Raw genomic sequence first — 27,374 nt, forward strand, 5'->3', positions numbered from 1 at the left:
AAATGGCTCAAGAGGGGCAACATAGAAACCCAGAGAGTTCTGAAAGGCTAAAGCAGCCTGGTTTCCATCCAAATTGGCCAAAAGAAAGAGGCATTAGGTCTCTCTCTCTCTCTCTGATGTTTCTGTGATTCTTCAGGAATTCTTGACTAGTGACTTTTAAAATACTAGTATATGTAATTCTTAAATACTAGAGGCCTGGTACATGAATTCATGCGTGGGGAGTGGGAGGTAGGGGGGGAGGGTCCCTCAGCCCGGCCTGCGCCCTCTCACAGTCTGGGGCTCTAGCAGTCCGGGATCCCTCACTCCTTACTGCCCGCCTGCAGTGGAGGCGAGAGAGGCTCCTGCCACTGCCACTGTGCTCTCCAGCCATGAGACTTCTTCCTTCTGGCTGAGTGACACTCCCACTGTGGGAGCGCACTGACCACCAGGGGGCAGCTCCTGCATTGAGCGTCTGCCCCCTGGTGGTCAGTCCACGTCATAGCGACTGGTCGTTCCGCTGGTCATTCCACCGTTCGGTCGATTGGCATATTAGGGTTTTATTATAAAGGATATGCCTTCCACATTGACTTGACTCCCTCCCATACCTTTTAAGGTAGAAAGAGCAGATACCATTATCCTCATTTTTTCTGGATGAGATACTATCCATATTTTTCTCTTTTCCCAAAGAGCCTCAAGACCATAGTAACACCCAAGTGTGGATGTGGGACAAAACATAGGACTCCAACTGTCCCCTGTGGCGCTTGTGCAGCATGTCCTGTGGCTCTACAGGTGAAGCAATCCAGACACGGGCAATGGACATGTGTGGAAATATGTGTAGGTTCAAAGGGGAGTTAATACCTCCGCTTTCAGGGAGTTAAATAACAGGAAGGGAACATGTGTGTGTGATCTCAGTAATAGCGGTGTGAGGTCAGACTGAGGCCCTCCATGATTTCCATCAGCTACTGTCACACCAAGTGAGCTCATGATCTAAGTGACACCCAAGTGCTGTCCATTTAGCAAAGGTTCGCACAGGACCGCCTTCGCTGCCGACAAGGGGCTTGCAGCACTCAGCCCCTCAATGAACATCCTGGAGGTGCTGCAGGGATACAGGCCGGGGTACAGGATGGTGGAGCTGAGGAGCTCTGACGACAGGATCCTCAGAGGCCCCCAGATGGCCTGAGGACAATTTTATAGGTTTTAATTAAATCCCCTAAACAGCCAGCATTTTTATTTAAAATGTGTCAGAGCCCAGATGGCAAAACAAGTTTTTTTCTTGTGTTTTGTTTTTCATTTTTAGGCTTTTAAACTGCAGGACTTTTTACAGCCTGTTTTAAAAATTGCCGTCATGCACTCTATGTGTACTTCTGGAACGTTCTTTCCCTCCGGATGCTGGTGAGGTCCATGAACGTGGACTGTGAGTGTTAGAGGGTAGGTCTAGGTTGCTGGCTGAATTACTGCACTTGCACTTGAGCTTGCACTCCCCTCAGAATCACCAAAGGCCAAGTGTGAACTCTGCTGGCTCCTCAGAACAGAAAAAGCCCTGGGCTCAGCTGGGCAGGGCATTTCTGCCAGGGGCCTTCCCCTGGGGAGGATGGGGGGGGGGGGGCGGCACCTAGCCACCCCTCTGCTCTCTCTGCTCTGCAGTTGTGGGTTATGCTTTAGCACTGGCTCCATGGACCACTGGAAAGGCCAATAAATTAGGTCATGTCTGTCCACTGCCATCCAGGCAAAACTCTTAAAAAGGTTATTGAGTAACATATTCCCTCCAGGGTAGCTATCTACACCTTCAAAGCCACACTGGCCCCACCCTCACCTAGTTCTGCCTAGCACTCACACACCCAGTTTTACTGAGCTCTGGCTCCAGTTTCTTCCCCAGCTTTTGTTCACATCCCCATGTGTCAACTTATAACACCTTGTTCTTGCCTCTTAAGAGGAGGGATATCACAGGAGCAAAGTGGTACATGTCCTTTTTTTTTTTTTTTAAATCTATTTAAAAATATATCTTTATTGATTTCCGAGAGGGAGGGAGATAGAAACATCAATAATGAGAATCATCGATTGGCTGCCTCTTGGGTCATAGGTCAACCTTCAACCACTGAGCCATGCTGGCCAGGCAATAAGTGTCATTTTTTTAATTATAAACAGCTTACATGTGCCTAAAAACCAACTAACAAATGGTGTAAATGCCACAATTTCCAAACAGTGCTCCAAAACAATGATTTAGTTTTATCATAAAGTGATTAAAATGCTTTTCTGTTTTCAGCTCATCTCCGAGGGCTACAGGCACAGGCTCCTAAAGATGGGAGCTTCTGCACCTCTAGCGGCTGGGTCTCTTGAGGAGGGAAGCCAGGTCCCCACACTCCTTTGGCTTGGATCTGCCTTCCTTCCTGGGAGGCAGGTAGTCATCAGTCAACTGGCTGCCAGATACTATTATTGGAAAAATGCATAGATGGTCTTTCCCTGTTGCTAGTGCGAATGGGGTTCTTGGGGTGCTACTGGAATAAGCATTTCCAGAGGCCCCCATGGGAGATGAGATGTGGTAAAAAGCTTTATTTTCATAGAATTACATCCCTTTAGTGAAGCCCCATTTCCCTTAATCCAGTCCTGGAAGGAGCGCAGTTGAGGACCCAGTAGAGCTAGACCAGCGGTTCTCAACCTGAGGGTCGCGACTCCTTTGGGGGTCGAATGACCCTTTCACAGGGTTCGCCTAAGACCATCGGAAAATACATATATAATTACATATTGTTTTTGTGATTAATCACTATGCTTTAATTATGTTCAGTTTGTAACAATGAAAATACATCCTGGCCGAAACCGGTTTGGCTCAGTGGATAGAGCGTCGGCCTGCGGACTGAAAGGTCCCAGGTTTGATTCCGGTCAAGGGCATGTACCTGGGCTGCGGGCATATCCCCAGTAGGAGATGTGCAGGAGGCAGCTAATCGATATTTCTCTCTCATCGATGTTTCTAACTCTCTATCTCTCTCCCTTCCTCTCTGTAAAAAATCAATAAAAATATATTTAAAAAAAAAAAGAAAATACATCCTGCATATCAGATATTTACATTACGATTCATAACAGTAGCAAAATCACAGTTATGAAGTAGCAACGAAAATAATTTTATGGTTGGGGGTCACCACAACATGAGGAGCTGTATTAAAGGGTAGTGGTATTAGAAGGTTGAGAATCACTGCATTAGGCTATTGTGTGGAGGGTCCACACGGCCCGTGGCCATGTGGGCAAGTGCAGAACATGAGAGCTTCACAGGCCAGGAGTCAAGGCACTATGCCAGGAGGCAAGAGAGAAAACTCCCTTGTTTAGGAGCTTAAGTGTCTCAAATCTTCACGTGCTTGCAGTGGCCACACCTACTCTGGCCAATGACCTGTTCCCAGGGGTGATTGACAGATAGTTACCTTCCCTATTTCACCCAGACTTTACTGAGCGTGCGTCTACTCTGCCCTTGTCCAGTCCTTCCCCAGAGGATCTGCAGGGAACAGACCAGTGCCTCCCTGGCGTGTGTTAACTGCAGCTTCCTGGCAAAACTGTCCACGTGACATGCCTACATTGTTTGGCCTTTCCTTTGCTCCTTTCCAGTAATGAATGAACTAGGTTAATTACATTGACATCAATATGACAAGCTCCTCCATTTGCAGCATGAAGGCAATTAATTGTCTTTCGACCCTGTCACTGCCTCAGGATCCTCCGCACACACAGTGCCTTCCAGCATCAGGGGTCAGAGGTCTGGGTACCTCTGTGTCTACTTTAGAGTCAGAGCCCCACAGAATAGATTTTTTTTCATATTATGATTCAACAATATTTCTGTTAGGCATCAAACACTTCTTTAGCAGATATACTGAGATCCTACTATGAACCTAGGGTTAGGGGCAGAAATAGAATATTGGGGACTAGCTACAATTATAAGAAATATTAATCATGCTCTGTTAACTGTGATTGATCTGATTTGAGAAAGCACATTCTAACCTCGCCCTGGGACGAGAGTTGTACGCCCTGGGACATGGGAGCTAACATTGGAATGCAGTCCCTCCTCCTTTCTCAAGACCTGCCTACCATTATGAAAAGATTAATAACCTTGTGGCTGAAACTATCTGGTTCAGGAGGCACCCACCCTCTGCAAACCGCCCCCCACCATCCCTGGCCCCAGCCCGAATTGCCTGTAACCATTATCCCGGGCCTACTTTCCCATGCCTGTAATTCTTACTCTCCCACATAATCTTTGCTTCCTACCCAATATAAGCAGCTGGCTTATGGGGAGGGGCAGAGCAGATTTTTGTGGATGACCTGCTGCTCTCCCATACTGCCGGCAGTATTGGAATAAACGCTCATATATGATTCAACCTTGTTCCTGCTTAATTGGCTTAAGTAGTGACAGGCAGCACAGACCCATTGGTTATCCAATTACACACTATTATCAGAGAAACAAAAATGCTCTCTACAATCTCTCAACGTCGTGAGGGAGATAGATTTAAAAACAGTATCTTCACTAAAATGCAGCAGGTGATAAAATAGTTGCCCGCAGGGATACCGAGGCCATTTGACCTTAGGTGAGGTGTTAGGGAAGATTTGCTGGACATGGTGCCTGAACTGAGTGTTGAAGGAGGTGTGGGGCAAACAAAGATAGGAATGGAGCGAACAGCGTGAGATAAGGCACAAGGTGTGAAAGGTGAAGGTGGAGCTGGAGGCACCGTCAGCAGTGGGTATCAGTAGAATGAGAGGCCATGACTGACCAGGGAGAGCCTGGTACAAGCTAGAGGCTAAGCAGAGTCGCCAAAATGCTTAGAGCAACAGTGACAATGTGAAATGGCTGTGGGTAAAGGGTTAAGTCTGGGTTCGAAGAAAGATGTGTTTAGGAACCTTGACTAGAGATGAAGAGAAGGGGAGCGACTCAGGAAATATGTGGAAAGTTGAATTAGCAGGACTTAGTGGCTGACTGGCTGGGGGAGGAGGGAGAAAGGGGCGTGCAGATGAACTCAGGTTCAGCTTTGACGTCTTTGGCATTTGAGCTACTGTTTACACGGGAACTGGTGGATTCAAGTGGACTCTACACTTTGCGAGTCCAGAGTGAGGTAATATTTCTGAATACTAAAGGCACCAATTCCTATGAACATTTAAAGATGTGTAGATACATTACCACTCAATGAACGTTATTTCTTGGCAATAGAGGTCGTTTCGGACCTGCGAGCAGGATTGGGGGTGAAGTGAGGAGTGCGCACATATCCAAGCAGAACCCTGGCAAGGGAGCTTAGCCGTGTTCCCAGCTCCAGATGGCCTGGGGGAGGACTTCTGGGGAGAAGCTGAAAGCAGCAGAGGGACTGATTGGCCCACAGGGACACCACCCGCACACGCTGAGGGGGACAGCCTGGCAGGCAGCAGGTGCCCGGCCAGCCAGATGCAGCTGCACCTGGTCTCATTTCCTCCCGGTCAGCTTTGGAATTCTGTCAGGAGCTTTATTTCTCTCCTATTCTAAGCAAAAATAATTAAGACCAACTGATCCCTGAAATACCCTCCCCCACTCCCTTCAAAAAAAGCCCCAAGATATTTCAAGTGGCTATTTACCTCTGTAAAGTAGCAGCGAGCCGGCTTTTCATCAGCACCCTCCTCTTCGGTCCGGGATCTGTAGAAATGTGTTTCCCCTTCAGCCAGTGAGGGATTCTCTGTCTTCGGTGTGCGCTGCCCACCAGCTTGGGGTGCTGGGGACCTTGGTTTGAAAGCTTGTCCAGAGTCACCGAGGAGAGAGGCGAAGCCATCATTCTGCCGTTGGCTGCCCAGCACCTACCAGGTAAGCTGCTGTACACCAAGATGAAGCCCTTGGCAGGTCCTCTGGACCTGGTATTCCAGAATCGGCTTGAATGTATTGAATGCACATCTCTGGATTCAAAGCAGCAAGGCTGAGAATGTTATCTCCAGCAGGCATGGTGATAAATGAAAAAGATACCCCTTTCCAAGTTTATCATGACGGGAATTTACTTAAATAAATCCCAGCATCTTTGGGCGATTAAGATTAGTGATATTTTCATTTTTATTAAAATAAGAGCTACTTGACAAATAATTTGAGGACCTACTCTTTGGATGGGCTATGCAACCTACTATGATAAATACAAAGTGTAAAACTCAAGGAATGGATAATCTATTTGGGTGGGCAGAACGCAGAAAATTAAATAATGTTATAAGGCTGCACATGGCTAAGTGCCCTGGTGAGTGGCATAGATAGACAGTAGATTTTGGAGTGAAAAAAGAAAAGAAAAGATGGGTAGTAACTGAAGTTATTAGGAAAGCCTTCAGAAAGAGGCTAGCCTCGAAGGGTGACTGGGTGTAGATAAGTGGAAGGTGAGTAAAGGGAGAATGACTTGCAGTTATGACTTGTTAACACTTCCATTGAGCCTATTCTACATAACACACTTAATGAACTTTAATTAGTAGCTAGAATATGTAAATCTTCCATTCAGAAAGGCTATTTATGTCAATATTAGGAGCTAAAGTCCTTTAAAAAAAAAAAAAGGTTTGTTTGTTTGTCTGTTGTGGGTAAATGCTGGCTTGCTAGAGCATTCCATCCCACCTGAATTCCTCTCCTCCCTGCCCAGGGAACTGTTCACCTTCAGTGGCTTCTACTAAACGTCCACTGATTTTTAACAACCTTGCACAAGAGAATGAGATTTAGGCTAACTGGCTTTTTTTTTTTTTTATTCTGTAAATGATAAGCAGCAGCATAGCATGAAATCATTTCTGATAAAATAGAAGTTAAGTATGTGTTTAAGGGTTATGTGGTAACTTTCTCCACACCTCAGGTTTTCAGTTGAATCTGCTGAATCAGGGAGCAATCTCCCAGTCTGTTGGTGTTTGTGTGAGTGACAGGCATGAAGCCACAAAAAGAAATCTTTAGCTTCCCCGCTCCAAGCCCTGTTCTTAACATGAGAACGTAGGAAACCTCCAGAAGATTTTCATGATCTTAGCATTGACCTTCTCCTCAATACTATCTGTGTGTATCTATCAAGAAATTGAGAGAGTTTCAGAGTTTAGGGATTCTTAGTTATAGCCCAGGGACACAGGATGGCAATGAAAATATTAATAGATAATGGTTGACCTCCATGAATAAATTTTGACAGTTTCTGCTGATTACAAGGCCAGCAAATAAACACTTCTTACGACAACTTAAGCAAAACAAAAACAAACTGTGGGGAGGAAAAATAATTTTCCTTCTACCCTTCTAAGTTCTTCTGGTTGGTCTAATAATCAAATTGACATGAGACAGATTAACAGGGGGAAATAACCAAATTATTACATATGTATATACCTAAGAATATGGAGCCAGAGGACAATTTGGGAAAATTGAGGCTTATTTGCCACGGAGCTAAGAAGGGGGGAGGTTGTGGTTTGGGACGTCAAAAGGCAGGAAGGCAGTTCCTATGGAGATGAAAAGCACATGTTTGGTAAACAAATGTTTTCTGGGTTTTCTCCCACCTAGTTGGTATTAAGCCATAGTTATATATCATGATAGCTCCCTCCCTGGAAAAGGTCCTCTATCTAAATTATTGCAGGTAGTTTAGGGAAAGGTCAGATGTTTTTCCTGAGTCTTTCATGTCTTAAAAATAACCAGCTTAAAACAATCATTATCCCATAAAAGGCATTTTCGGGGGTTGCAAACTCTGCTTCCCTCAAAACAAAAAACAATTTTCATTTTCCAGTTCCTTTGCTCAGATTACTCTCTGCTTATCATGGCCTTCACACACACACCCTCCCCCACCACCACCACACCACCTCACCCCCGCACCCCTACACCCCTCACACCCTCCCCCACCACCACCACACCACCTCACCCCCGCACCCCTACACCCCTCACACCCTCCCCCCCACCACCACACCACCTCACCCCCGCACCCCTACACCCCTCACACCCTCCCCCACCACCACCACACCACCTCACCCCCGCACCCCTACACACCTCACACCCTCCCCCACCACCACCACACCACCTCACCCCCGCACCCCTACACCCTTCACACCCTCCCCCACCGTACACATACCCCACATCTACTTTCTGAATCATTGAATCATGCACTGGAGAATGAGCATCACTGGTGAAGAACAGTGGTGGATTCAGACTTTGGCCCCTTAATGGGGCTTAGACTCAGTAAGTCTGCTTCCTCTGTTACAGGGCCCAAGGTCGTGTGCCCAACGCTTCGAAAGGCCAAAACTCAAAATGTCAGTTTGAGTAAGGAAAGGTGTATTGATTGAGAAGCAGCCAACCAAGAGGGTGGGAGACCTAATGGTGTCTCAAACCCATCCTGCTCACTAGACTTTATTAATGGTTTTCTCAGGGCTTAGGGGAAACAGGTGTGCAGAATTGCTGCTGGGGCAAGTTTTAACTGGAGAACCTTGGAACTTGGCCATTTATGGTAAAGGGGCGTTAGCACCGATCTTCCTGTACAAGGGACCCTTGGCTTCTGAAATGGTTCCTGTGTTCAAGTTCAGGTTCTGTCCCAGTTCTTTGGTTCCTGGGCGGGGGGGGGGGGGGGGGGGGAATAGGGGGGATAGGAGACCGATTCAGGTGCAGCTGGGCATGCTTTGACTGCATTACTTGCGGTTTTGGTTTGCTGTCTCTGAAAAGTAACCCAGGTATCTTGTTAAACAGCATGGGACCATTTTGAGCTGGTTCTGCAGTTATACTATCTGTCCTTTGAGGCCCATCTTTGCAAATGCTTTCTCAGACCTTAGCCAGAATTCAACTTATCCTTCTTTATGATCCCAAAGCAAGAGAGTTGGTTTTCTATTACATGATAGCGATATAATAAGAAATATATATACAGATATATATATATGTGTGTGTGTGTATATATTTGGTCTTTGTTCCCTTTCCTGGCACAGAGCTTCTTACACCCCTGCAATTTCCTGAGTGGTAGGGGTCAGAGGAGTATCTTTTCATAATAAGCCCCTTTCAACTACACCTGAGTTTATGCTAAGGAGGTAACTCTGGGAGTTGGTTGCCAGAGGAACCAACCCTGTGATCGGAAGGTTGGAACTTTTAGCCCCACCGGCAAATGATTTAATCACCCATGCCTGCATGATGAAGCGTCTCTAAACAACAAAGTTCAGAGAGCTTCTGGGTTGGTGAACAAGAATGTGTCTATGTGTCAGGATGGTAGCATACCCCAAATTCCATGGGACAGAGTGCCTGTGATCAGGACCCTTCTGGACCTTGTCCTATATATCTCTTCACCTGGCTGTTCATTTGTATCCTTTAAAATATCCTTAGTAATAAATTTGTGATAGTAAGTAAACTTTCATTTCAAACTATTATTTTATCTGAGTTCCGTGAGTTGTTCTAGCAAATTATTAAACCTGAAGAGGGGGTTGTGAAAACCCCGGATTTATAGTTGGTCAGTCGGAAGTACTGGACTTGATAGTGGGGTCAGTTTTATGGGACTGCGCCCTTAACCTATGGGGTCTGCACTGACTCCAGGTAGTTGGTGTCAGAGTGTTTTGAGTAGAGAAACCTCCCCTTTTAATGATTTGTCCTGTGTTATATCACAGCTATTTTATGCATATTTTTTTCACTGTTACATCTTAAATTTCTTAGTGTCTTCAAATTATTCTTACAAATTTTCTTACTCATTATAGTTGAACTGATTTTTTTTTTTTTTACTCAAAAAACATTTCTCAATCCGTTAACTAAGCGCCTGCACTGAGTTAGATCATAGGCAAAGACTGTGTAAGGACGAGCACTGTAAACAGAAGGGAAAGTTGGAAACACATCCAGAGGTCACGGTACAGAGTTTGGAATGGTTGGTACCCAGGATTTAAATGAAAGGATAATGGGAAACAATCCAGATAGGTATGCACGGGGTCTGGTTATGAAGAATTGAGCTTTACAGATGAGGAAAACGAGACACAAAGATGTCATTTGATCGGCCCAAGTAACAAAGGAATTAGAACCCATCATCTGATTGCACCCACCATCCAGGCCCAACACCCTCACAGAAGCTCAGACAGTGGCTTTATGCAACCCTGCCAGGTTGGGATAATTGGCTGGGAAAAGATGAAGATATTATTAGAGAGTGTCCAGGACAATCATGTCTGTTTAGTTCAGCCACATATACCTCTCTTTGTACTTGATGCTGCAACCTAAACTGAGGCAAATAACCAAGAAAATTCAGGACACTGAAGACGCATTCAGCGCTGCTCTATGGCATGCTGTGGTCGCCAGTCTGAGCCCCTGCTTAGAGAGGCACAGACCAGTTTATGAGTTGCCCTTTGAAACAAATACCAAGAGTTGCCAAGTCTGCCATCTTTTTGGTCCTTTTCCTTGAGTTTTAAAGAACTAATATTTTCTTTTTCTTTTTTTAAATATATTTTATTGATTTTTTTTTACAGAGAGGAAGAGAGAGGGATAGAGAATTAGAAACAACGATGAGAGAGAAACATCGATCAGCTGCCTCCTGCACACCTCCTACTGGGTATGTGCCTGCAACCAAGGTACATGCCCTTGACCGGAATCGAGCCTGGGACCCTTCAGTCCGCAGGCCAACACTCTATCCACTGAGCCAAACCGGTTAGGGCAATATTTTTGTTTTTATTGTCAAAAAAGTAATATTTGCAATGACACCTGGGTTAAAATAATAAGGAAAGGTGTAGAGATTAAGTCATAAAAATGACATACAATAAACAAATGAAATAATGTTTAACCTCTAATAAAGAACTTTTAAAATTCTGGGCAGTATTTTTGCTCCTATTTAGTTTTGTGGTCAAGCACAAATTCATGGTTTGGTTGACTAGGAATGCAAAAAGTATTGGATCATATGACCCAAAACACAGCAACTACCTATGACTGCTTTGCTGTAGGTGGCACACGCTCCCAACCATTCATGGGCTGCCTATGTGCTAGAAAAATGGTCCATGACTCTCAGACAGATCTACCCCATACTTAATTCATTATTTCTGTGGCCTGAGTTTCTGTAGAGATATTTTATTGATTTCAAAGAGGAAGGGAGAGGGAGAGAGAGATAGAAACATCAATGATGAGAGAGGATCATTGATCAGCTGCCTTCTGCACGCCCCACACTAGGGATAGAGTGTGCAACCCAGGCATGTGCCCTTGACTAGGAATCGAACCTGGGACCCTTCAGTCAACAGGCTGACGCTCTATCCACTAAGTTCTGTTTTGTATTCAGTAAAGAGAATAGAGGTACCAGAACGATTTAAAACAAAACAAAACAAAACAAAAAGATGGGGGGAATTCAGATACCGAGATTTATTTTTCTTTGTCATTCATTATCCTACCTGAAAGAAAACAAAAGGGTGAAGAGATTGAGAAATACAAATTGGTAGTTACAAAATAGTCATGGGAATGTAAATTACAGCATAGGGAATATAGTCAATAATATTGTATAATTATGAATGGGTCCAGGTGGGTACTTGAATTTTAGGGGGACCACTCTGTAAAGTACATGATTGTCTAATCACTATGCTGTACACCTGAAACTAATACAGAATAATATTAAATATAAACAGTAATTGAAAAATAAATAAGGAAACAAAAACATTTTTGCAAATAAGACCAAAGTGACTCAAAGCTAAATAGATAATGCCTTTTAAAATATAAGGTCATTGTTAATAAAGAATATGCCACACCCATATACCTACCCATTCAAAGTAAACAGTTTTTTTCATGTCCACTTTCGTTCTGTAAAATGCACTTGGCATTACTACTTCATTACACTGGCATTTCTCTCCATTTTTTAGAAATGGGTTGGATGTTTACAGATTTTTTTTCCTGTTTTTTTTTAATTTATTTTATTGCTTAAAGTATTACAAAGGGTATTACATATGTGTCCTTTTTTTCCCCCCGCCATTGACAATCCCCTGGACCCCCCTACCCGGATGTTTACAGATTAACTACAATTATTCTATACCACTTCTTAATGTACTGAGATATTCATTTAAAGTACATAACAGCCTCCAATGTTGCATTATCATTTTTTATTGTGTAACAGAGCTTCATTTAGGACTTTTGTCCAAAGAGCCATTGAGATTTTATGATAAAGCATTTAATACATTATGAACAATGATCACAAATTTTTTTAAAATATATTTTATTGATTTTTTACAGAGAGGAAGAGAGAGGGATAGAGAGTTAGAAACATTGATCAGCTGCCTCTTGCACACCCCCTATTGGGGATGTGCCCGCAACCAAGGTACATGCCCTTGGCCGGAATCAAACCTGGGACCTTTCAGTCCGCAGGCTGACGCTCTATCCACTGAGCCAAACCAGTTAGGGCTGATCACAAATTTTGTTTGTTACTGAGAAAGAAGAATTTAGATACTAAAATCTGAAAGCAAATAACGTATAACAATATTAACAGTAAAATAACTTTTACACAAATGTTAAGATTCCATAAATAAATTATAGAATTAGGAGAAGACAATGCATTTGTACAACTAGCATTATTTCATTTCACCCCAGGTACTGATTCTATTAGAGAATCATTCTAGGAGTGCTTCTTAGGAGTATGGGTAAATACTAGTAAGTGTAACTGCACATAAAGACAAAACTTAATAAACTCTTCTAGATGAGATAACACCATATGAAAACATCATGTGTGTTTGGGATAACTGATCAGCAGAGTAATAATTCTGACAACATGTAGTATCAGGATTCAGAGGGAAATGTGCAAAGTAAAGCCCTTTAATGGAAGTGGAGCGTTGGCTTGTCAGGTCAGTAGATGGAGAAAAAGAGTTTAAACCAAGCTAATTATGGTGCGGCAGGTGTGCTAGAGAGGACTTGGAAAAGGCAGCAGCCATTTGGATAAGGGTTGCTCTGAGGGTTAACTCTTTTTGAAAATATACTACAAACTGTAATCCAATGAGCTTTAACTGATACCCATATCAATCTTTCTCTGACCTGGGCAGTGAATCCTGCAGGGGATAATGATTTGCAAGTAATGAACTTTCTGAGTCTCCGTGATCCCTGATGGGAATCCAGGGCATTTAGGAAACCACGGGGCATTTTCTTAGGATTCTGTGTCCTGAAGCAAAGACTGAACAGCTATTTGTGAACTATCTTTCTTTGCTTAGGCATTTGGTCAGTAGTATATGTGGGTAGGAGTGGAAGGAAGGAGTCTCATTTTGCAACGTTAAGTTCCTTAAAGTTAAGGCTACTTCCAGAATGTTGAATTTGGGTTGGTTTTCTAACATCTTCAAGTTTTCATGATAGAGTGAATTAATTTGACTATAACAATTGTGGATCTTAATTACAGTGGAGGCAATGTAGTCATGTGACCTTCGGCCTGGACCTGGAATGAACTATGGGGGCATCACTTACTTCCAACCATGTGGAATTGCCTAAGCTACTCCTGCACTGTCCCCTTTCTGTCTTCTTTTCCTGGCAGGACATGATATAAGAGATTAACCAGTGAACTTATATGCTATGCATAATCCATGGACACAGACAATAGTGTGGTGAAGGCCTTGGGGGAGGTGGGAGCTGGATGGGGGAGCCAATGTGCGGAGAAGGAGGATATCTGTAACACTTTCAACAATAAAGATAAATTTTTGAAAATTTAAAAAACGAATTAACATTAAATTACCCAAATACAAGAAAAAAGCATGCTCTGCATTCTTATTGATAAAAATGAAGGAGAGGTGCACTAGATCTGTATGTGTACAGTTCTGTCTTATTACCTAACTCTACACAACTAGCAGTAAAGAAGGTATGGTCAGCCTCTGGGGTATACTTACCTTAGAAAAGAAGTCATGAATGATATATGATATGATATGATTTACTTGTTCCTGTGGAAAGTAATACAATAATGAATAAATAATAATGCAAGAATATACTCTGTTTTGAATATTCACAACATTTGCCCCCCACCGTATTATAACATACCATAGTAATATATACATATACAAATATACATATAAATAAATATACACTATAATGACAAATCCAAGATATTGAGATCATTCACTTTATGCATCAGAATTTATTGGCTCCAACCTGCTGTACAGGTGTGCTAGTAACAGCCTTACAATAGGTGTTTATGTCTAATTCTGCAGCTAACGAGCAGCTTTCTGAAACTTGTAGAAGCCAACACCCAATTTGTATTAAGTCTTTTTTTTTTACTGTTACATCTTTTATTTTATGTTACATTCACTATTATTCTATATTAATTCTAGATGTACAGATAGTGGTTAGATATCATATACTTTACAAAGTGATTCCCCCAATATTTCAAGTACCCATCTGACACCATACATAATTATTACAATATTATTGACTATATTCCCTATACTGTACCTTATATCCCCATAACTATTCTGTAATTACCAATTTGTACTTTTTAACCCCTTCACCTTTTTTACCCAGCCCTCAACCCTTATTCCCTCTGGCAACCATCAGTTTGTTCTCTATATCTATGAGTCTGTTTCTGAACACATTTATTTCATTCTATAGATTCCACATATAAGTGAAATCATATGGTATTTGCCTTTCTCTGTCTGACTTACTTCACATAGCATAATAATACCCTCCAAGTCCATCTATGCTGTTGCAAATGGTAAGATTTCTTTTTGTGTGTGTGTGGCTGAGTACCATTCCATTGTAAATGTACCACAGCTGCTTTTTAAAAAATTTTATTGTTTAGGTATTACAAATAGTAGTACATATGTCTCTCTTTTTTTTTCCCCCACTGACCTCCCCCCGGCCTCCCCTACCCCCCAGCACTTGCCCTCATCACCACCCGCCCTGCCCCCAGTGTCTTGCATCTGTTGGTTGTGCTTATATGCATGCATACAAATCCTTCGGTTGATTCCTTACTCGCCAAACCCTCCCCTATCTTCCCTCTGTAGTTTGACAGTCTGTTTGATGCTCCTTTGCCTCTGTCTATTTTTGTTCAACAGTTTGTAATGTTCTTTATTATCCATAAATGAGTGAGATCATGTGGTATTAATCTTTTACTGACTGGCTTATTTCATTTAGCATAATGCTCTCCAGATCTATCCATGCTGTTGCGAATGATAAGAATTCCTTCTTTTTGACTGCAGCATAGTATTCCATTGTGTAGATGTACCACAGTTTTCTAATCTATTCATCTGCTGATGGGCATTTAGGCTGTTTCCAAATCTTAGCTATTGTAAATTGCGCTGCTATGAACGTAGGGGTGCATATATCCTTTCTGATTGGTGTTTCTGTTTTCTTGGGATATATTCCTAGAAGTGGTATTACTGGGTCAAATGAGAGTTCCATTTTTAACTTTTTGAGCAAACGCCATACTGTTTTCCACAATGGCTGCACCAGTCTGCATTCCCACCTTTTCTCCGCATCCTCTCCAGCACTTGTCATTTGTTGCTTTGTTAATGATAGCTGCTCTGACAGGTGTGTGATGGTACCTCATTGTTGTTTTGATTTGCATCTCTCGGATGATCAGTGACTTTGAGCATGTTTTCATATGTCTCTTGGCTTTCTGAATGTCCTCTTTCAAAAAGTGTCTAGGTCCTTTGACCATTTTTTGATTGGATTATTTATCTTCCTTTTGTTAAGTTGTATGAGTTCCTTGTAAATGCTGTAGATTAAACTCTTACCAGAGATAACATTGGCAAATATGTTCTCCCATGCAGTGGGCTTTCTTGTTTTGTTGATGGTTTCTTTAGCTGTGCAGAAGCTTTTTATTTTGATGTAGTCCCATTTGTTTATTTTCTTTTTAGTTTTACCACAGCTTTTTAATCCCTCTTGTCTGTTGATGGGCTGTTGGGTTGCTTGCATCTCTTGGCTATCGTAAGCAACGCTGCCAATTTGCATTAACTCTTGCCTTACACATTTTAGTGGAAGATGTCTGAGCAGATGTATAAAGGGGAATAAGTAGGAAGCAAAGGCTAAAAACGCTAGTTTTCAATTCTCTTGTATTTATTTGTTGGTTTATTCAACAAATATTTCATCACTGCTTGCTGTGTTTTCAGAAAGTCCTGTCCTCTGCTTAGTGAGCTGACAGACTAGTGGCAAGACAACTGGGATGAAAAGGAGTGCAGACACAGGCTCTGGGAAATAATACCTGTAGTCACTCAGCACCTGTTATCGTGCTGGGGCGCAGGGGTCAGAAGCGAGTTAGAAGCCTAGCTCTTTCACTCACCACTTTATAACCATAGACAAGCTGTTTTACCTTTCCTGGTTTCAGTTCCTCTTACTGTAAAATGAGGATAATCATGTCACCTCACCTGTGGTGATTAAATGAGATAACTTATGTGGAAGCACCCAGTGCAGTGGCTGTCACAAAACATATGCTTAGCACTTAATGACAGGCCCAATTTCCTCCCCAGGGAGTGCAGTGCGGTTGCGGGGTTCGGGGTTCCCATAGCACTCAGCCGCATTATGAAGGTACTAGATACAACACAAAATTTTACCTCCATCTCCCGTAAATGCACATTCTGTTTGAATCTGGAATGTGAAGGAGCCAGAGAGAAGCAACAGGCAAAGGCCATGAAAGGGCAATTGACACCTGGGAACAATATGAAAGCCTGGGACTCTTCAGGCTAAAATACAGAGGCCCAAACAGGTACGTGACGGGTGACTCAATATAATCTGGTAAATACAGGGGTGACCCTGGGTGCTTTCCCAGGTGGCGTGAGTAAAAAGAATAAATGGGTTTTAAAAAGATAAGATAAATCTAGGAAAACAGAAAAGCCCTGATATCTACGTGAAGAATCGGGCCTTAAACTCTCCGTTTGACCTTAGAGTGGATGGACAGCCAGGCTTTCTACAGCACCTTCTTTAGGGTGATGCATCGGTAAGATGTCACTCGCTGTGATCTGAACTAGTACGGGAATTACACATCATTGGTATTACTCAGACAGTTTATTTCCGCCCTCTGTTGTGACTGTGTGTCACGTGAGGATAAATATCCAGGAAGGTTATAATTCCCAATTTAAAATATAGAAAAGACTGTCTTTTATTCTAGATTGGGCAACCCCAGCCACAGCCGTTCAAGGGGATTAAACGGGATGATTATCCAGTGTGGCTTGCATGCTGGTGCCATTATTTTGCTGCTACTCTTTGAGTTATAAAGATCTGTTGTTTTTGTCATTGTTGCTTGCTTTAGACAGTATCGCTTTTCTTTATCTGAGCTTCCCTTCCCTCAGGCTTCCTTCGGTGGCTTAACTTTACTCTCAAAAGAACACATTTTCCCCAGAAACCTGCTTGCTTTTCTAATCCCTGCCCTTCCCTGAGTCTTGGCTGCCAGCTGAACCGAAGAACAGGTTCTGGTGACAGGGGAAAGGCTCTCAAAAAACAATCTTGTAAGAAGTTCAGCAGGTGGAGGAGCCAGGCCCTGGATTGCAATGCTGTTGGGGCAGCCCCTGACCAGGGCTTTTGCTTTCTTTACTCTGCCCCTTCCTGGCTGAGAGCTCACAACAGTTGTCCTAAAGCTTTCCCTAGAGGATGAGCCCTAAGAAATCTGTACCTGGAAGTATCACCTTTCTGGGGCAGAAAAACAAAGGGGCAACACTTTCCTGAGTTTCCTTGGGGTTTTGGGATTTTGTAAAGGTCTTTCAATGGACAGACTATCCAGCTTCCTTGTGGCATTAACCCAACGTTTAAGCTCTGACTCAGAATACAATTCCTGCCCCATGCACACCATCTGTGGTTTTTTCTGTGTGTTGTGGCTGCTGGGCAACACGAAACAAAAATGTGTTTGAATTCCTCTATGGGAGGAAAACTTTGTGCTGCTTTGATCTCTTATAATTCAGGCAACAAGCCCACTTTTCCAGGACTCTGTAATTGAACAATTCGTTCTACGGTTCACTGATGACTGAACCTGGAAAGCCAGCATGGGGTGGGGGATTTGGAGACTATTTGGCAAAAGGTCCTTGAAACCAAGAGTAGACGGTTGATAGGGATCTAGATGCTTTAACTGCCTAGAAGTCAGAACAAGGTGGAATAAGATGGGTCAGGTACAGGAAGATCAGCTATGAAAGTACACCATGTGTACAAAAGCCAAGGAAGTAAGAAACTGGAGGAAAAAATGTGAGTGCTGAGACAAAAAAAGGTGGGTGAAAACACAAAAAAAGAGGAATTGATGCCCTTGGCGAGAGGAACTGGTAAAGGGAACTATTTTGAGAAATAGTTGAGATTTTTCTGACAAGGAAATGGAAGATACAATTCCTGTCTTAGGGCTTCAGGGACTTGTTTGCTTTCAAAATTTGTCAATCATTTTTAAATTGTCATTATCACATTTTTAATTGGCAAAAGTAAGTTTAAGCTTATACCAGCTGCATTGCTTAGTAGTGGGGTTAGTAGCACCCAGAGGCAGCGAGATAGAAGATGAGGAGGACAGGGGCTTTAGAATTGAAGTGCGATTTCTTGTCCCAGTGCAACAAATCCAGTCTGCCGAGTTGAATGCCGTCTCTAAATGTGGACATCTGTACATCCGAGAGTTGTGAGGATTAGCAAAAAAGATGTCAAAGTCCTTGGAGATAGTAGGCACTCCATACATAACATCTGCTGTTAATATTTGTTGTTATTATTATTTCACCTGAAGACAGGGAGGTTGATGTTTTAAGGCCCTTTTTAGTTTTATAAGATTTCTTAATGATTTAAATCTGATGTAGGAATGATGAGTCTTTTGATCAGACATTTTAGACTAGAAGATATCTTCAAGATGATCTCACCTTTGTTCATGTTTTTAAATTGTGCATAACAAACCATCCCAAAGCTTAAAGGAATTCTGATCATTAACTCACCAGTCTGGTGGTTGGTGATGTGCTTCACGGGGCCTCCCTCTGAACAGGACCTCATGCTCAAGGAAGCTAGCCCGAGATTCTGTATGCGGCAGTATCAAGATTCCAGGAGGGAGAGAGCAGAAGCTGCAAGGCCTCGCTCGCATTTCACTTTGTCACTTTCAGCTGGTCTGTGCAAGCACAAGGCCAGCCCAGGTTCAAGGTCGAGGAGAAGTGACAAAGTCACATGGAGAAAGAGTGCCTTTAGAGATGAGAGGAATTAGGGAGACCTGCTTTGTAACAGGGTACCACGTCATCTAACCGTCCTTAGCAAACCAGGAAAATAAAGCCAAGGAAGTTAAATATTTGGCCCAGATCATCCAAATAAACCTGAGCCGCCTCCACTGCTCTTTCTAGTATCTGAAGGCAACTCAAGAACGGGCTAGGGTTTGATTCACAGAAAGCAGACAAGTGGGGCCAAAGAATGGAGATAAAGGGACAAATATCATTTACTGCGCACATTGCAAATGGGTCGGACATGATCAATTAGTCATGGAAATAAATATGAGGACAAACACCTGCTCAGAATAAAGGTGAACAAAAAAAAAGTGAGTAACAAAGATCAGCAAGGGCACAGTTGGAGAAAATAAAGAAGGGGATTTGATTCATTACTCAAGGATGGAAAATAAAGGAAACAAATCTAACTCAGGAGGAGGAACCTCAGGGGGCAGACTCATTCGGGAGATGCTGGAATGGAATCCAAGCCTGCACAGGGCAGGCTAAGATTCCTGCGAATGAAGGAGGAGCATTTTGCCTCGCAGTAGAGGGCCAAGACGATATGGCCCAGCAAGAGAAGACCTGATTTAACTTAGTCACGTTAACTAGCCTGGGGCTAGGACAAATTACAAGTGTAGTCAGCAGTCCTCATGATAATGTTGCATCAAGCTGGACTGATGAAGCAAACCAGTTGTACACTTGTAATTTATCTATATGCATGCCATGTGTAACCCCAAGGTTCTTCTCATTGGCATAAAGTGGATTGTCTGCTCTAGATGGCTGGCTGAGTGTATAACAAACCAATGTAGATGAGGAGGAGTTCCATGCAGGGTGGCAATGAACTTGGTTGATTTCCACTTGTAAGCAAATGTTACCCCTGTCAGACTAAAGCCAGCTGAGACTTAAAAATACTGCCCTCTTAAGTCCCACATATCAGGGCACCCTACTTTATGTTCAGAATTTCTTTTGCTAGTGTTGAACTAATTTGGTACTTTACTTCTAAGTAAATGAGTGAATCTAAACCACTGGTTTACAATTATGCTCCTTTTACTACAAAAAGCTCACTTAACCATTATTAATGTACAGGCTATTTTATAGTACACAGGATTCTTGAGTGTCTAAAACTAAGGAGCTGAGCTATAAGTACGCAGGGAGTTTAGATGTTTGTGGCATTTCCCAGTTTCCCTTTCTGGGTTATCCTTACTTTAAAGGCTAGAGCTATTTATGTTTTGCTTCATTGGTAATAGGTAAACACAGTGCTATTTTTTTTTTTTTTTACTACTTTACCCTTGAATTTTCTGGTTGTACATGTTCCCCACTTTCCTGACAACGCTCCCCAGGATTAATCTTGAAATAGTTCTTTAAAAGTTGTTGAATTTCTCCAAAATCTTGCCCTTTTATGTATCTGCTTGTAACTACTGTCTGCATTTTATTTCTCATGGTTTTCATGAAACAAATATTAGCATATGCACACCTACAGATCAATTATGTTTTACCTACTCTAGCCTAGGCAGAATGCGTTTTCTATGGCCCAAGATTCACATTTAATCAGGATGAAAGTCAGAAACCTGGGAGAAGTATTTAGAGCAATTAGTTCATATTTTTATTAATCATGCCTTAGTCCAATGAAAAACTCTGAGACATGGATTCATAAATTGATAAAATGTACAACTGCCAAAACACAAAATGTAATTAGTAAACAAACATGGGAAAGTGTTCAAACCTTACTATTTATCAAAGAAATGTGGCATATTTTGTTAAGCAAAGAAAATAAAAATTTTTTGAAAGAAAAATAGCCACCCACAATCATACCTTGAAAGTATTAAATTCAGAAAATAAAAATACTCAAAATAATATTATCAGTCTCCCAAGGATGCCTAATGACAGTCTTGCACATTGCTGGCACGAGTAGGAATGCTACAGCCATTTTGAGAAGCATTTGGTAGTATGTATGAAGAACCACAAAAATGTTTTGACTTTTTGACCAATAATTCTACTTCAGTGTCTGTCATAGGCACTATAAAAGTAGAAAATGCTCCTGATACTCATTACAGCAGTATTTATAAGGGGGAAATCTCAATGTTCCACACCAGAGCGATAATAAATAAATTATGGAAAATATACCAGCTTGAATATTGTGCAAATATTTAATGATTGCTCCCAAGATCAGTAATGTTAAAGGTGTTTATAATGTTGGGGTTTTGTTTTTGTTTTTTTTAGATTATATGAGCATTGTGTCTATGAATAGCATCTTCTATGTACCCATGAAAATAAAAAATCTGGGAGTCTTCCAGACATGTCTCTGTCCCTAACCCTACAAAGTCACTTCACCTCTTGGTGGGCACTTGGGGGTCAATTCTATCTCTCCTGTACGCCACTGGAATTTTCTCTCCGAAGGCAAGTCAGATGTGTCATGCCCTGCCACATCCTCAGCGCTTTCTCATTGCTCCAGAACCGAATGCCAAGCTTTCACCCAACCCCAAACACTGCCTGACCTGGCAGCCAGCTGCCGCCTCCTCTCCCGTCAGTGTCTTCTCCGCCCTCAGCCAGGTGGGCCTCGTTTCAGTCCCTTGGGTCTTCCTTGGGCCACTTGCCCCACAGCTGCTACTCTTCTGCTTAGAAAACTCTTCCTGCCCATGACCCTTTGCCTCATCCTTTACCCTTCAACCTCCAGGTCGTTTGTCATCTTCGTAGGGAAATCTTTGCTGCTGCCTCAGACCATGTCCCCTTCTTACTAGTATATGCTCTCATCACATCTATTTACTTTTTAATAGATGCTATTAAAAGGGTCACAGGTTCTAGTCCTAGTCAGGGCACATGCCCAGGTTGAGGGCTCAATTTCCAGTTGGGTTATGTGTGGGAAGCAGCCAATCAATGTTTCTCTCATTTGACCTCTCTCCTTCTCTCTTTCTCTCTCCCCCGCCCCCGTCTCTCCCTTTCCCTTCCTCTCTTTAAAATCAATAAAAAAATATTTTTTAAAAAAACATACCTGCTCTGATCACCATTATAGCTCTGTACCTGCACCATAGGAGGCCTTCCACAAATACATATTGAATAAGATTTATTACAACCATGTGAAAAACTGTCCTGCATGTTCAATGTAAGCATTTTTGCCATAAACATCTTTGCTGCAAATATTTTGACCATACAACTAATTGGCTGTAAGGCAATTTCATGGTAAAAGACAAAGTAACAAAACAGAAAAGAGGGATATTGCCCGGCTGGTGTGGCTCTGTGGTTGAGCATCAACCAATGAACTAGGAGGTCACAGTTCAATTCCCCATCAGGGCACAGGCCTGGGTTATGGGCTCCATCCCCGGTAGGGGGCGTGCAGGAGGCAACTGATCAATGATTCTCTTTCATCGTTGATGCTTCTATCTCTCTTCCTCTCCCTTCCTCTCTCTGAAATCAATTAAAACATTAAAAAAAAGGGGAGGGGGGATGTGTGTGTGTCTGATACTTTAGTAAGGGAAGTAGCAATAAAGATAGGAGTGAGCTTTTGTCAGAGGGGTGGCAGTGGCAAAATGGGAAGCACTAGTGCAAATTATGTAGGCTGGACCTAATGATTGTTGCCTAATGCTTTTCAAAATGCAAGTCTGGGCAGGATGGCCTCTGGCTTCCTTCTCAATTATTTTATAAAATGACAGTATCATAGCCCCAAGCAGGAGCCTGCGTTGCAACTACCTCAGTTCATTGCCTTTAACTCCAAACTTGCCACTCTGCAGCTGTCTTGCACCACCACCTTCTTAGTAGTGCAAGGTCCCTAAAACGTGTGCTTCACTGAGGACCCTGGGTAAAGGGCAACCACTGCAGAGTCACATGAAATTCTTTCCAGAACAGCAGAACTTGCCAAGTTTGAACCCAGCAGCAAGCCTCACTTTTTCATCAGTGCTATGCCAAGCTACCTCTTCATGACAATTGTCAGGTTCTTCAAACTCCCCTCTCTGCTCTGTTTGCCTCAGGGCTGTCTCCCTCTGGACTGAGCACTTCCCATTTCCAAACACTTCTAGGAGCCTCCTGAAATAGAGGAAAATGACCTTTAAAACATACATATATGTTTTATTTCAGAGCGGAAGGGAGAGGGAGAGATAGAAACATCAATGATGCAAGAGAATCATTGATCAGCTGTCTCTTGCATACCCCCAACCTGGGATCGAGCCCACGACCCGGGCATGTGCCCTGACTAGGAATCGAACTGTGACCTCTTGGTTCATTGGTCAATGCTCAGCTACTGAGTAACACTGGCTGGACATAATGATCTGCTTTTTAAAAACAATCATAAGGTTCTGGCCAAGATGGCGGTGCAGGTAAATGTACTCAGAAACCCTCACAACAATATCAAAATTGCAACTAAACAGAACAACCATCATGCAGAATCACCTGAAATCTAGCTGAACAGAAGTCCTGTAACTAAGGATATAAAGAAGCCACCTGGAGACTAAAAGGAGGGGCAGAGAGTCGGAACAGGCTGGTTTCATACCCCTGTGTGGCAATCGGAAGGGATATCTCTCCTGAGGAGGCTCCCCCTAAGGAGTGAAGGGTTCCAGTCCCACATCAAAACGCCCAGCCCAGGGTTTGAGTGCCAATAAGTCCCCAATAACTACTGGCTGTGAAAACCAGAAAAAGAGATTGTGGCTGAGTGAGAGGAAGGCGCTGGAGTCCCAGGTATTCCTCTTAAAGGGCCCAAGCACAGACTTACTTGGACTTACTTCCTCTGAGTTCCAGCATTGAGGCATCACTCTGAAGGCACCAGGGACATACAGAGGGAAACTGACCTGTATGGCATCAGGGTAAGGGCCGGAGGGGGAGCTTTATCCTAGACAGAAGTGCTGGCAGAGGCCATTGTTCCTTTGCTGAGTCCTCCCCCAACAAAGCCAGAAGGTAGGCACTATATCTAAGTCTCCATCAACCTGACTAACACTATTTGCCTTGCCCTAGTGATGCCCTGAGACCTTGCCCCAGTCAACTTTTGGATCCATCCAAGTCAGTTCCAGTGGCTTTTCCATACAAAGGGCCTGTCTTGGCTCATTCTTCAGACTTTCCTAAAATTCCTCAAGCAAGCAGCATCTGGCCTCTGCATGGCATCTACCCCTCACTAGTTGGTCCCAGGCCTGGTACAAGCAGCAGCCAACCTTGGTTTGCAGCTTAGCCTGGACTGGGTACCTGCAAGCCCGGCACAAGTAGCAGCCATCTGCAGATCATTTTATAGCTCATGTTGGGTGGCCCCAAGTAGGGAATAAGTGGCAGCTGACCTTCACCTTCCAAGAAGCACCAGAGGCAGTGCACCCAGTAAAGAGCTTCAGACGACACCAAAACACCACGCAATCATCGCCACAAGCAATGCACTCAAAGGGTGGACATGATGAGTACCAAAGCCCCACTTAAGTGAGTCCTGCTCCATGAAGTCAGCCCCTGTACAGCTAGCCAATCCTCCATTGTAGTCATAGCCAGTCCTCAAAACCATTTGACCTGGGTGGGGGCTGAATCTCTCCCGTTGAGGTGCCAACAGCAATCAAGGATAAACTACATACACTAGGACAATGCACACAGCATACATAGGGCACACCTGCAGCACCCAGCTCTGGTGTCTGGGGAGGCTGTACCACTGGGCCCTACATAAGGCCACTCTAGCAAGTTCAGGAGATATAGCAGCTCCATCTAATACATAGACACAAACACAGGGAAGCGGCCAAAATAAGGAAACAAAGAAACAACTCCCAATGGTTATAAGGATGCTCAAGGAACTTAGTGTGAATGTCAACAGCATAAAAAAGGATATGAAAACCATAAAAAGAACCAGTCAGGAATAAAGAATACTGAAATGAAGAATGAATTATAGGGAATCAGCAGTAGACTAAATGAAGCAGGGAATTAAATCAACGATTTGGCAAATAAAGAAGCAGAAAACACCCAATCAAAACAGCAAAAAGAAAAACAAATCCAAAAAAAAAAAAATGAGGATAGTGTAAGGAGTCTCTGGGACAACTTCAAGCATATCAACATTCACATCAGGTGGGTGCCAGAAGGAGAAGAGAAAGAGCAAGAAATTGAAAACCTATTTGAAAAAATATGACATAAAACTTCCTTAACTTGATGAAGGAAATAGAAATACAAGTTCCAGAAGCACAGAGAGTCCCAAACAAGATGAACCCAAAGGGGCCCACATCAAGACACATCATAATTAAAACCCAAAGGTTAAAGACAAAGAGAGAATCTAAAAGCAAGAGGAAAGCAGTTAGTTACCTACAAGGCAGCTCCTATAAGACTGTCAGCTAATTTCTTAGCAGAAGCTTTGCAGGCCAGAAGGGATTCAAAATATTCAAAGTGATGAAATGCAAGGACATGCAACCAAGATGATCCAGCAAAGTGATCATTTAGAATTGAAGGTCAGATAAAGAGCTTCAGCCCTAGCTGGATAGAGCATCAACCTGTGGACTGAAGGGTCTTGGATTCAATTACAGTCAAGAGTACGTGCCTCAGTTGCAGGCTTGATCTCAAGCCCTGGTTGGAGCACATGCGGGAGGCAAGCAGTCAATGTGTCTCTCTCACATCGTTTATTTTCTCTGTCTCTCCCCCTCCCTTCCACTCTCTCTAAAAATCACCTTGGGAAAAATATCCTTGGGTGAGGATTAACAAACAAACAAAAAACAGCTTCACAGACAAGAAAAAACTAAAGGAGTTCATCTCCACCAAGTCAGTATTACAAAAAATTATTAAAGGGTCTCCTTTGAGAAGAAGGAGAAGGCCCTGCCCTGGTTGCTCAGTTGGTTGGAGTGTTGTCCTACACACCAAAAAGTTGTGGGTTCAGTTCCCAGTCAGAGCACATACCTAAATTGTAGGTTCAATCCCCCATCAGGGCATGTGCAAGAGGCAACCAATCTCAATCTCTCTCTCTCTCTCTCCCTCTCCCTCTCTCCCTGAAAATCAATAATAATAAAAAAACCCAAACATATCCTCCAGTGAGGATTTTTAAAAAACAGGATCCCTGGCTGGTTTTTCTCAGTGGTTAGAGTGTCAGCCCACAGACCCTAGGGCCGCGGGTTCAATTCCCAGGGAAGGGCACCAAAAAAGAAGAAAAGGATAAAATATATGAATAGTAAGGTGGCAGTAAATACATCTCTATCAACAATTACTTTACATGCAAATGAATTAAATGCTCCGATCAAAAGATACACAGTGACTGAATGGATAATAAAACAAGCCCCTTACATATGCTGTCTGCAAGATCCTCACTTCAGATTGAAAGACACACACAAACTGAAAGTAAATGGATGAAAAAGATATTTCATGAAAATGAAAACAAAAAAGCTGGGGAAGCAATACTGATGCCAGATAAAATAGACTTTAAAACAAAGTTTATAAGAAGTGACAAAGAAGGACCAAGCAATTCTGTTTCTGGGTATTTATCCAAAAAAAATAAATAAAAAATACACCCATATGCTTACTGCAGTGTTATTTACAATAGCCAAGCTATGGAAGCAACCCAAGGGTCCATCAACAGATGAATGGATAAAGAAGTGGTGCATGTATACAATGGGGTATGACTCAGCCATAAAAATAAAAAAAAATAATAAAAAAGGAAATGTAGCTATTGCAATAAGATGGGTAGACTTAGAGGGTATTATATTAAGTGAAATAAATCAGACAGAGAAAGACAAATGCCAGATGATTTCACTTATATGTTAAATATAAAAAACAAAATAAGCAGAATAGAAACAGACTTAAAGATACAGAGAAAATTTTGATGGTTGCCAGATGGGAGAGGGGTTAGGGGGTGGTTGAAAAAGGTGAGGGGATTCAGAAGTACAAATAGGCAGTTACAGAATAGTCACAGGGATGTACAGTACAGCCTAGGAAATATAGTCAATAATACTGTAATAACTTGTGTATAGTATCAGATGGGTACTAGATTTACCAGGGTGATCACTTTGTAAGTTGTATAAATGTCTAATCACGAGGTTGTACACCTGAAGCTAATATAATATTGTACGCCAATTTAAAAACAAAAAACTGTAATTTAAAAACAAAAAAATAAACAAAAAACCTATTACAACCAATGATTAAATGAAAACTTAGAGTAGCTTTTCATTTGGAAGAGGACTAAGCAGAATACGGTAGGGGAAAAGGAAGAAGTAATGATAGAATTTCGGTTCTGGTATTCTGAAAGTGGGGGGCAGACACATTTGTGCGTGGGTTTCCTTTGCCAGCTATCTCAAATCACACTGCTTCTTACTCCCTGAGTATTCGCTCTCTGTTCATTCATGGGCTTTTGTGGTTTTGTGTTTAAAGAATTTCATTATCTAGGACCACTTACATTCAACAATTTCTTTTCTGCAATTTCTTTTATCTTTGACCACTGGATGGGCAAGTAAATACCCTGTCTGTTGTATTCATTGTTGAATCCC

The 27,374-nt window shown here is 42.5% G+C and overlaps 1 protein-coding gene across 1 annotated transcript in view; it reads left to right on the top strand.

Annotated features, from left to right (window-relative positions):
• EXPH5 (exophilin 5) overlaps positions 1-27,374 on the top strand; it is a 72,997-nt gene that overhangs the window by 14,378 nt on the left and 31,245 nt on the right. The gene's annotated exons all lie outside the window — the stretch shown is intronic.

This window comes from Myotis nattereri, assembly GCF_964212035.1.
Source record: "Myotis nattereri genome assembly, chromosome: 9".
NCBI classification, from domain to species: domain Eukaryota; kingdom Metazoa; phylum Chordata; class Mammalia; order Chiroptera; family Vespertilionidae; genus Myotis; species Myotis nattereri.